Here is a 12834-nt window from a genome sequence, read left to right as displayed (position 1 = left end):
GTCTTTGTCGGGAAAAGTTTCGAGCAAGTACGAAGAAATATATATATTCCTTCGGTCGCAAAAGTCCGCGTTCCCTTCGTTTCCCTTCGTTTCCCTTCGTTTCCCTTCGGCGCGACGCGGCCGAGAGGAGGGAAAGCCGATATTCGAGTCTACCTCGAGACGAATTGCTCTTTTATTTCTCCGTAATAGAGAATCAAGGAGCTCGTCGATTATCCATTATTCTCGAGGGAGCCCGACCTTTGTTCCCCGCGGGACAAAGTGACTTTAAAAACTTCCGCGTCTCATTCGCCACTTGATAATGTCTTTCCAGAAGCAGAGGGCCGCCGCTACGTAGAGCGGAACGGAGAAGACCAAGTGGATTCGATTCCTTGCGCTTCGTTTTTCATCCGAGAGGATATTTCAAAATTCCTCTCGTCAACCCCGTCCAACTCCCGTACATACGCTCGGTTCAATTAATTCGAGGGAATTCGAGCAAAAGAGACGGAATTTATCTCGGTTCGCCTTCTTTGAAAAACGACGATGTAAAGACGAATCGTGAGGAGCGTGCAACGAACGATGTTATTCTTTCGAAAGATATTCGTCGTTTCGATTTCTCTCTTTCACTCTCTCTTATTGCGATCGAAATTTGAAACGAAAATAAAAAGACGGTGTATTCGCTCGCTCGTTTACGTATTTCAATTGAAACGATTTATTTCGGAAATATATATTGTAATAATGGAGTGGAGAAATCGTACGAGAAAGGTAGATGGAGAAGAAACGAGTTTGGAGAAGACTTTGGCATCGTTTAAAGGTTTTTCACGGGCTGCTGCGAAAAGTTATCGGGCCAGGTTGTCGAGAACTCTCCATTCGTTATTATTAAAACGTTTAAAACAAGGGGAACGAGAGGACGAAAAGAGAGAAGAGCAAAAAAAAAAAAAAAAAGAAAAAGAAAAAAGGGAGGGAGGGGGGAGGAAAAAAGAAGAGCAAAAGTTGGCAGGCATTTCTCGAGATTTATAACGAAGCTTTGTTTCGCGAACGCCTTTAATGGTTCGCCTAGCCCACTGAAAACTCACTCGTCACTCCGCATCTTTTCGTCTTTTCCCCTTCTTCCCGTATTTTCCTTGTTTTGGACCGCGCGCACGCATACCTCTCCACGAGCCTCGCATTATTTCCCATTTCCTTTCATCCCTGTGATCGTTCATTCCCCAGGGTGAAAGACGATAGACGGAGAGACGACTACTCTATTTTTCTCTTCTCTCTCTCTCTCTCTCCTTTCCTTCCTTTCCATCCCCGTTCCATCCCGCCCCGACCTCTGGATTTCTCTCCGCTGCCGCGCGCATTTTACCCTGTCTGTGGAGGAAAAATAAGGGCATCGAGATAGGGCTACGCCCGAATCGAATTCAACCGGGGCTGACGAACCGTGAGGCAACGAGGATCGAACGCCGACCGAACCGGATAGGCCTGAGATAATTGAAATTCACCAAGGCCTATCCCGTCGACGTCGGAATTTTCGCCACCACCGAAGAAACCGATTCGTGGCCGAAGCGAAGAAACGAGAATTGATCCATTTCGACCGTTCGAGAGGAAGAATTAAGAAGATGCAACTCGTAAATTCGTAAAACGAAATGAAATACGCGATATCGTAAATACCGTGGTCGAAATGGGTCTTTAAAAAAGTTTGGATGTTGAAATCAATCCTATCGCGTTGCTCGTAAAACAAATTGCCATCGTCGCTTGTAACATACACGAGATTTGTACGCGAGATTGTATCGTAACGTCGAAACTTTTTACGCTTACTTTATTAGTTTTTTTGATCATCGTTCTTGATTATATCCATGCATAAATCAAATTCGAATGGCGTCTACGTTCGACAAAACGCCTCGACAAAATTTCGAAATCGAACGATATCTACCTTCTTGGCAAACCACCTCGAATTCTCTCCGAGTATTACAAAAGGAAGAAAACAGCACGTTCGTTAAATTTCCAAACTGATAAATTAAATTTTAATAGCGAGATCACTCGTTCGAGAAAAAGAAAAGGAAAGAAAAAAGAGCGAACAACGAAGCAATATTTCCCTCATTCTGTACACCTACCGTGACTTTATTACGAGCTGACGCTCGACAAAGCGTACTATCCTCCTCCGACGGGGGTCGTTCATTTCTGCTCGTAACGCGTCTAATGTAGCTACGGTCCGAGCTGTTTCTGGTTGGAAACCTTTTGTTCGCTATTCACGTGTACCCTCGTACGCCGCGGGCCGTGCATTATGACACCAGGCTTCGCTCTTGCGCTCGTAATAAACGCGGACGAAACGAGTGCACGTTCCACGCTTACGCGACGGAAAATATTTTGGAACCAGCCAACTACAGTTCCTCGTAAATCGGGGATAGGCTTCGAACGTTACGCTCCATTATTTCTTCATCTCCGTCACCTCGAACGTCTTTTTCATTCCCCGTTTAAAAACATAGAAATCTCATCAAATTCTCTCTCTCTCTCTCTCTCTCTCGATTCGATCGCGAAAAATAAATTTCGCGTGGAGGACACGATCGAAATCGTGAGACGCTCGTAAGTTTTCACGGCACGTAAATGCATCCGCGAGAATTTAATCAACGCCGCCGCGTATGATATATTACCGACCGACGGGATTATTACTATTACTCGAAGAGGACGACGAGGTGTATCCCACCTACGAATTAATGCATTTACGAGCGCTGCACGAAACGATAAAACGTCTCTGTCCGGCATCGTATTGCACCGCGCCAAACGGAAATGCAATATTTTGTGCCTCGTGCCTCGAGGAAACGTCAGAAAATACTTTGTTTCGCACGGCCATTCTTTATATACCAAACTTTAATAAGCTTGGTAAACTCGAGAAAAATTTCAAGGGATAATCGGGAAAATAGAGAATCGAGATAGGATGCTTTTTGCGCATTTTGTTTTTTTTTTTTTTTTTTCTTTTTTTTCTTTATTCCTTAATCCCTTTACTTCCAAATATTATGTCCGATGAAAATTATCCTCGTTACACGGTCGTATCCAAGACAAGGGAAGGCAGGGATTAGAATTCCGGCGTCGGGGAAGAAAAATGAGGAAAGGTTAGAAACCGATGGCGTGACGCAAGGCCGGGTTATCTAGGCGGGCGAAGAGGAAGAGGACAGGGAGGAAATATGGGTCTCGCGGCCATGGGGGTAGAAAGATGGTGGTAAGAGAATGGTGTAACGAGAAACATTGTGGCGCGACGTCGGTGCATAAATTTGGCCGGTCTCCTAGACAAGAGCGAAACTCGGGTAAGGCAGGCCAGGGACGGCATTAAAGGGAGTTCTATAAGCCACGAGGCATGGATACTTTGGTATTTAAATGTTAGAACGTCCCCTCTGCTTGCTGGCGGAGCGTAAATGAAGTCGAAAGAGAAAAGGAAAGAGAGAGAGAGGTAGTCGGCCGAGCAGGGAATGGAAGCGAGGAGGAAAGACAAAGGGACGGTCGGTAGTCTTATAGTCGGGTGGCCGATGGAACAGGGTCGAATTCGGGGGAAGAGAAGCTCCGCCGAGTGGCGGCAGTGGTGATTTAGGCGAAACAACGGAACTCGTGGAGACAATGGTTGGAAGAGACAAGGGGAGAGACCTTCCACAGACCCTCCCCCCCCCCCCCATCCCTATTCCATGTTCCAAAGCTTGTCACTGTATCAGAGTACCGCTTAACTCCAAGACGAATGGCAGTACGAACAGGCTTCTGCTGCACGCCACACACACGCCCACGCCCACCTTTCTCGCCTCCTTATTTGCAAACCGATTTCACGTGCACAGCCTAGAAATTATATCGCGAGGTACGTATCCTCCGGTATCCGGTTACCGGCCGAAACGCCGGCCCATTGCCGATGATGCACGACGTCTCCGAAATAGTTTTTCCCCTCGAATCATTTTCTCCCGCGTATCCTCCCCTTTACCTCAACTATTTATCCAATTCATCTGATTCCAGATCGTATCGAATCGTACGTACGTACGTACGTACGTACGTCTTTTTTTAATCGTCGTCGATCCAACACGCGATACACGCTACTCGCGTCGATGAATCGAGTTCGCCGCGCGTTGTCAGCCAGATTGAAAGCAAACAGGTATCGGAGAACACGCTGGATGCGCCACGTTTACCAAGGCTCGTGTTGCATATGCAAGCCCCCCTTCTCCCTTTTTTATTTTTCTTCCTCCTCTCCTCCCTCCCGTCATCCCCAAAGTTCGAACGAGGTTCGAAGGGAACAGTTTTGGCCGAGTTTTCGAAACTCGGTTCGATCTCTAGGGGAGAATGTTGTTCTTCTTGAATATGAAACGATCGCAAGTACGCGCGCGTGAATGATTCGTTCGTTTCGAGACCACGCGAATTGTGGTGTCTGATTCGATGTCCGATAATGTCGTTGAAACTATAAAACTATTCTAGCCGGTTCACGCGCTCCGTTACTCCTCTATTTCGGCCGAATATTAAAACGAAGGACCATTTTCACGCTTCGGTGGCCACCTTTAAAAGGGTGGATTTCATTACGGAACTATCATCCGTCTTTCTCGATAGCCGAATCGTCCGTCCGTCGAGCGTCGCTCGAATTTTTCGCCCATTACGCGCAGAGCGGCGGACGCTTCAATTTTTCACCGAATAAATCATTAAAAACTATGCGAGATTAAATTTAACTCGACGGAAAATTGAAAGCACGGAGAACGGTTTGCATCCTCCTAATCGGAGACGATGGAACGCGATAAACGCCTGTGGATCCTCGTGGAACAGAAATTACGAGTGTACGAGTGTCCCTCTTATCTCGTTTAATCGACCAGATATTTTTAAGCCTCCAACTTCCCGTAATTCGATTATCCTTTTACTCACCCGTACTCGCGTCTACAGTCAATAGCGCTTGTTACGAATACCACTTCGATTGCGCCTTCCACTCCTATCTCGCGAGAATCGTCGAGAAACGTCAACTGGCGTGGTATATATGATGCGATCACGCATCATCGGACAAATTAGCGTTAACGGATATCGTGACATCGTGTTAACTGGAGGAGGAGGAATATTATAACGTTAAACGTCGTCTCGCCAATTTTAAGCGAATAGAAAGAATAATCTAGATAATGACAACGAAACGATGAACGAACGATGAAAAAACGGGAGTAATAAAGATATAGGAAACGCTTCGTATCGCTGGATCGTTGCCTGTTTTAATCGTGAGTTCGATACTTCAAAACGAAATAGTTGATCTCGTCGCGCGAACATTTTTCGACCCGTTCCCTTGTAATAGCGGTTTCGCTTGCCTCCATTCTTCGGATTCTCGTTTCGATCCTTGCGGTTGAAAATCGAGAAAAACGGAAGAGCTTCGTAAGAGCGAGACATATGCATATCCATATAGCTTCGAATATATGCGATATACGTAGCGAAACAACATTTTGAACATGCCTTTCGGCTTTTCATGATCGTTATAATTTTCGGAGAGACAGAGACAGATTTTCACTCGCGAACGTTATACAATTAATACGTTATAAATTGGCAGAAATTCGTATAATCGTGTATTCGAAGGGAATCGAATTGTCTATTATCGAAATTTTGTTTCTCTCCTCGTTTCTTCTTCCTTTCTATCCCATTCCAACGTCTTCGTAATTCGTTTGCATTTCATTCATTTCGATAATCGCCTTGATCGATCATTCTTATGTTAATTTCTTCGCGCTATCTCGTCTCCAGCTATGGTCGAAATCGATTGGATTTCGGTATTTCATAGTCGAAGATCTGAGCTGCAAGCTGAACGTTACGTTCGATTCGATCGAGCTACGTTGATTTCCAAGTTCTATCCGACTTGGGTATCAATTTCCGACATTAAACGAGCCCGATCCAGAATTGGAGAACACGCGGGGGAGTACGCTTAATCGAAAACTCTTGCACCCTTCGCGTAGTTTACCAGAGACTAAACACTGATAATCATGCCAAAGTGCTAGCCACGCATGCCACGTTCCACTTCAGGAAACACGAGTATCCTCGAAGAGAATCAATCGGGAGAAAATTAATCTTCGAATCGTACATACGTAGTATACATCGTAGTATACGTCGTAGTATACATCGTAGTATCGTGTACGATGGAGAAAATGGAAAAATTAACGGAAATAAAAAAGTCTTTGCGCTTTTCTTCGCTCCTCGATTCTCGCATCGATTAAAAATATACGAGAAGAAAGAATCACGGTTACAGAAATTGGACAACACCTCGGTACGAGTGCACTACGAAAAATGGGAAGAAAGAAACCGTTTTGAAAATATAGAGAGAAAGAAAGATCTTCCAACCAAGTTCACGCCTTGAATAATGTATAGACGTCAATGTTGAAAAAGATACGCCGATTATTAGTCGTCTGAATATGGCTTTCTCGTGAGTACATACACCGTAATACTCTTGTCAACAATGTAAAATACCTGGGCACACACACCCTGGCTTCGATCCCTTCATTTACCATCATCTCTCCCTCGTTTCACTACGGAATAGTGGACAACGCAATCGATTCCTCGTCGCAAAAAAAAAAAAAAAAAAAAAAAAAGGAAGGAAAGATAGATTCGAATCGATCGATCGAAGAAACGATCTCGTAGAAGAGTGGTACGTTCTATCGATTATCTATCAAATTATTCTTGGAGAAATCGTCCTCGAAGGGAGAGAAAGAGGGGAAAGTTTAAATGTCGAAACGATTTAACATTTAAAGCTTAATCCGATCTTTTCTATCCTGTAAAAACAACATCCTGCCGATGAATGGGCGAGATGGAGAGAATCAGTTGATCCCGATGAAAATTTGGATCGCTTCGCAGCCCATTCGAGGGATTACTATCGAAAAAAACGGGGGGGCGTAATTTCGTGGACGAAAAATGGACGAGCGGACGGGTTTAGCGTCGCGGCGAAAATAAATTAACCGGTCGCAGAATGCCAGTGTCGCGTGCGCTAATGTGAATTTGTGGCATTACGAGCATGAAACATAGCCTAGCCGTGCCTGATTCCGGCAGGTTCGCATGCACAACTCGCCGACCTGCCAACAGGGACACACGGCTTTAACGAGAATCGCATCGGGTGCATCGGACGCGGTGCAGTGCCGTGAACACATTGCCCCTATCGATCCAATCCCTCCCCCCCGGAGACCAAACAGCGGTGTGAGAAATTACAGATGATTGCATTCCTGTCGTCCCACTCGATAATGCACTCGGCGTTGAGACTACGAGGAAAAATGGTTCCATCTTCCCAACCGATGCTCCGTTCCATCCATCCGAAGGACTTCCGAATATTTGCCGTGTAATCTTTCCAGATAATTCGGAACGATATGTACTCTCCTCTCAACTCGAAAGGAACGAGACTATTTTTTCGAGATAGCGACAAAATTCGTAAAGTGACGGAGACGAGTAACGCGATATTATTTCTTGGGGAGGGCAAAAATAGGAACGATTTGCTATTTCGCTCCAAGCTCGCTAAACGATTTCCATACGGTTTCTAGTGGATTTTTCGCTCGCTTTCGCGATCGACGATAGATTTCAAAGAAGTGAGAATAATAATATTTTTATACAAGAGAATCGAACGAGAGAAAGACGAAGCGTCGTACATCTCAATAGGTCAAAGTATCGTCCAACGAATCAAATTGCTTTCACATTCGTATCGATATCCAAGTTTGTCTTCAACTTTGTTTTACGCGCAGTTGTTTAAGTTTCTTCTAAGTAATTCGGTCGAAATTAAATCGACGTTGAGAAGCAATCGTGGCAAGTTAAATATCGGTAAAGAATTCGTCGTGACTCCGAATCGTTCGCTGCGAAAACGAAGCGTACCGCGAAGAAAGGTTGGGGTGGGTTCCCTCTAGTTGGCGTAAATTAAGAAAAGAAGCAGGCGCGGAGAATTCGAGAGAACGAATAACGCTTTGTCGACGAGCGTCGCGTAATTGCTCATTGTCGAGAGTCGAGCAGCGGTAACAAGAACGTTTCCCTGCAGGCTTGTAAGATTTCTCGTGGAAACACGGAAACACGGTCCGTGGCGGGATTCCAACGACTCTCCCGTGTCAACTCTGTCACGAGGGTCTCCACGCTTCGCTTCCTCTCTCGATTTCCTTTCTCTCGCTCGTTAGATCGATCGTTCCTTCAACGCTTTGCAAATTGCCCCGAACAAACTCGATCTTAATCGATATCGATCCGCCGCGTCCCTTTTCAGCTCGAGTGGTACGATTATCGTTAAACTGCGCAAACCTAACCCGCACGAATCTTGTTTAGTTTATCCGACGCGGACGAAACGAAAGAACGCGTCGATGAAGCGTGAAATGTATATTTTCTCTTCTCTCTCTCTCTCTGTCTCTCTCCCTTCCCTTTCTCTTTTTCATTTCGTTTCGTTCGTTTCTTCTCGAACATTTACCCGAGCACGAACATCGCGTTATCGCGTTTAGCAATCGTTTCAACCTGTTGCCACTGCTTGCTACGTCAACGTCGTTCGAAAATTTGATCGAAAACAATTACATTATACGTACATACCCCGAGATTTCGAATTCCTAAATACCGAAGCTTTTGTCCACCAAGCTTCCATAAATAATTACCGCAATTACCGATTTGATTTATACGCGTTGAACGTGCCTATGAGATGTATGGTTGACAGATAGTTGGTTGACCGCCATTGGGAAACGATAGGAACAGGAGACGATCGATGGAACAGGAAATGAAATAAATATGGACGGTAATTGGTTTCGTTATACAAGACGACGGCCAGTTATTCGCCTAGTAGTGATCACCAATCCCCCGGATATCAAGAATTTCGCCCTTCGAAATACGAACGTTTGCCACGCGGCAAACACGTCATTTATCGAGCAGTTTATTTATCGTACGAACGTTTGCATCAAAGAATATTCGTCGACGCGCGTTAATCATTGTTTGCACGCACGAGTGCACACGTACGCGGCGTAATTGATAATGCGTAACAACGGTGATATATTCGCGCGATTTTAACGCACGAAAGTGAGAGACGACCGAGTCGATTCAACGACATTAACCATTCCCGTTGTATCGGCATGGGAACGGTAATAAAGTCTTGACGATATTTATGCAGGAAATTAACAGCGGCGTCGCTCTGTTAGCACAATAACTAAATGCTCGATTTTATTAAGCACCGTTGCAGCCGTAATTTTAACGTTTCAATGAGCAATAGCGATATATACGAAATACCGTAGAAACGGGGATTACAATAATAAACCCGTGCACGCGATAATGATCACGCATTCAAATCTTTAATTTTCATAATTATTCGTAAGGTTATTTATTCGGGAACGCGATGAGGAAGGGGGAGAGGGTGGACTCGTAGGGTATGAGAAAAATAGGTATCGGAATAGAAACGAAGATATTCTCTTTTCCCGAGCGGTTGTAATACGAGACAAATTGATGGCCACTTTCGCGAAACGCTGCAAAAGTCCGCGAGACGAAATGTATTTCGCGTTATATACCTCGCGATTTTTATCACCCGATTGTATTAGGAGCTATCTACAGCCTAACCCGTATATCCTCTCTCACCAATATCCATTTTCTTCTTCTCCTTCTCCTTCTCCTTCTTTTTCTCCTTCTTCTTCTTCTTCTTCTTCTTCTTTTCCATCTTCTTCTTATCCCCACCCGTTCTACAGTTACGTTCGATCCCTCGGATCCATAAAAGCAATAACGCGCAATTTACGGGGCCAACAGTTTGGCTGCGCATAAGGCAAACTCCGGCCAACCTGGCACGAGCTGCGCCTACGTTTTTCAATACTCGAACAGTCGAAAAACACCGTCTGCCGAACGATCCATTCAAATTCCCTCGTAAAAATCCTTTCTTTCTCGCTCCACTGTATCCGCGCGATTCGTTTCTTGCCAACGATCTCCCACCATTGTTCGTCCACCGATTTTTCGTTGACTTTATTAACCAACTCTCTCTCTCTCTCTCTCTCTCTCTCTCTCTCTCTCTCTCTCTCTCTCTCTCTCTCCTCCTCTTTTCCTTCGCGAACGAGAAGGAACCTCGTCCGTTCTTTCTTTTCGCGCGAACGAAAAGAAATTGCGACGAAAGAAAGAATCTCAAGTCGAAATGCGATCGTCGATAAACGTGATCCTCGGCACGAGGGTCAAACCAAGTTTGAACTCGCGTCTTTCAACGAATCGGATGGATAGAAAAGATTCGAACGTAACGAAGAAACCTTTTTTCTCGGCTCCCTGTGCAATGTTGTTCCATTTCAAGGTAGAATTTTGCGAAACAAGAGAGAAAAGTTGGATGGAAACGCGCGGCTCGGTGTTTTCGGACCAGCGCGCAGGTGGTTGCCGCAACCTCGACATGCCCTTAATAAATTCGTTTATCCAGCGTGGCGGCTCGAGCGACGAGCAGCGGCGGCCTCTTTTACTTTTCCACGATGACGGCCGGCATAAAGAGAGAAACGTTTCCATTTAAGCGAAGCTTTTCAATTATAAAGTGTTTCTCTCGCCGCGGCGTACCAACCTCGCTTCGATCCCCTTCCTGTCGTCTCCTCCTCCTTCGTTTTTCAACCGGTGAAACGAACCGCGGTGAAAACCTGCTTCCTCATCCGTCTGTCCGTCCCTCTTTCTTCTTCTTCGTTTATCCTCGTTACGCTCGCAACGTGCCGCCAACGTACCGCGGCTCACCCGTCACAACCGAGTCACTTCTCGCTTCCGGTTATCGCGACACCTCTCGTGAAAAATTGACCAGAAACGACGATCCAACGAACCACCGCTCTTTTCTTCGCTCTCCACTCCTTGTTTCTTTCCAAACCATGGTTTCCTTCCTTTATATCTATCCCGATGATGTGTCTCCCTCGTTACCGGCAATGTCGCAACGAATGAGTCGAAGCGGAATTTCGAGGAGGGCCGCAAACGATGTCACTTCCACTCGAGATACTCGACGATATCGGACATGGAGGATCTTCGTGATGGATCAAGGAATCGTCTATGGTCTGGAAACGTAACTCCTCCCCCTTCCCCTCCCACCCCTTATGCTTCCCTTACGCCCCGTATATTTCCTCCTCGTGTACCTTTCCGTTTTACGAGGGGGAGAGGGAGTGGACAAAACGATCCGATTATCGCGAGAAAACATGCTCCCTTCCTCCTTTCCCTCCTCCCTCCTTTTCCTTTTCCCTTTTCTCAATTTTCGCCGAACGTTCTTTTTCGCGTCGTCTCGCGAAAAATTGATTTCTACTACTACTATTTTTCTCGAAATATTTGTTTCTCGGGAAAGAAAAGGGATTTTTTTTCGATATCGGCAACGGGGATGATTACCGGTTATCTCGCGGATAATTGTAAGATGTTATCGTATTCTATTTATAATTGGCGAAGCTCGTGGATATCTGGATGATGGTGGACGAAGAGAAAAGCGGAGCAGTAGAATATCTCAGTGACGGTGGTGGCCGATCAATGCCACGACAGTCTTCCGACCTTCCTTCTCCTTCACCCTCGTCATCTTCACCCATCCTCCCGATGTCGTAAAAGTTTGTCCCCTCCTCTCTCTCTCTCTTCCACTTCCGTACTTTTTCTTCGGGCTCTGCCGTTTCACATTTGGCCTCTTCGATCTCTTCTCTTCTCTCTTTTTTTTTTTTTTTTTTTTTNNTTTTTTTTTTTTTTTTTTTTTCCTTTTTTCGGGATGACGAAATAAGGGGATTCTTCGTATACTCTCCCTCGGCATCGACGCACACATCGCTCTATGGAAACCATTGAAAAATCTGGCTGTGAATTATTGAAACTGAATCACGTCCGGATCCATTTATACCGATCCTTCTTCCGGGGAACGTCGAACGTCGGTATTGAGATTGAAACCGTTCGCACAATAGCCGAGATACAGCGGAAAGAAGGAGCCCTGAGAACGTGACCCATCAATCCCATCCCGAAAAATTGCATCACGAAAGGTCGGGAATCCGTTGAGGTTTGCTAAAGGGATATATATATATATATATATATATATATATAGAGGGAGAGGGAGGGAGAGGGAGAAGATCCGCGATTAAGAACCCCGGTTATTCGCGTCTAAAGGATTTAGCAGGATCTCGTGAATCAAATCGAAGATTGTCAGGTTATAGAAGGGAGGCTATTTATCATCCCCGTATCGTCCCATCGCGAAAACTATCATCCCCTAAAGATTTCTTCCTATTTCGATCCGAAATTGGTACATACGTCTCTCGATTCGTTGACATTCGTCACTTCGATCGAGAAAGAGAGGAGAGGAACGATGAATCGAGGATCGGTCGAATTATCGATTGTCTGGAAGGAAGCAAGCTAACGTTTCAGAGAACTGTTCATTATCGACGAGTACGATCAAACGTGCATCCGAAACGATTGATCTAATCGTTCGACCGCGTCATTCCTGCATTATCGAATATCGAATTGCACGTCTCGCCCTTTCTTCTCCAGACCATCTCGATGCCAATTGGCTCAAATTCTATTTCGCGTTTCAATTTTACATCGATCAATTTTATTTTGAAACCGATTCTCCAACAACAGATGCGTTCTCGATTTTCTCTTCGCGTGAATAAAGAAAGAGGATCGCTATCTAGAGAGAGAAAAAACAATGGTATATAATATATAGTACTATACGCGTATCTAAGGAAAACGATCTCCAACTCTAACTCTTATAAATCCTTTATCGTTATCGAATTCATAATCGTAGATATAACAGAGCGAAGATTTTTGAGAGCAACGATCAAATCGTATTGTTTCGCGATACGCATACACGATTGAACATCACTTTATCGACGTCATCGAGATGCGCAATAAAAAGAGAATCCGGAGAAAGAAGAAGAAGAAGAAGGCAATCGAAGAGATAGATCCTTTGACACGATCCCTTTCCCTCCTTAATTTATTCTGAATAGCAGTTGATTG

This window comes from Apis laboriosa, unplaced genomic scaffold (assembly GCF_014066325.1).
Source record: "Apis laboriosa isolate Shangri-la unplaced genomic scaffold, ASM1406632v1 scaffold366_cov156, whole genome shotgun sequence".
Classification (NCBI taxonomy): domain Eukaryota; kingdom Metazoa; phylum Arthropoda; class Insecta; order Hymenoptera; family Apidae; genus Apis; species Apis laboriosa.
Note: the sequence above shows the minus strand (reverse complement) of the source record.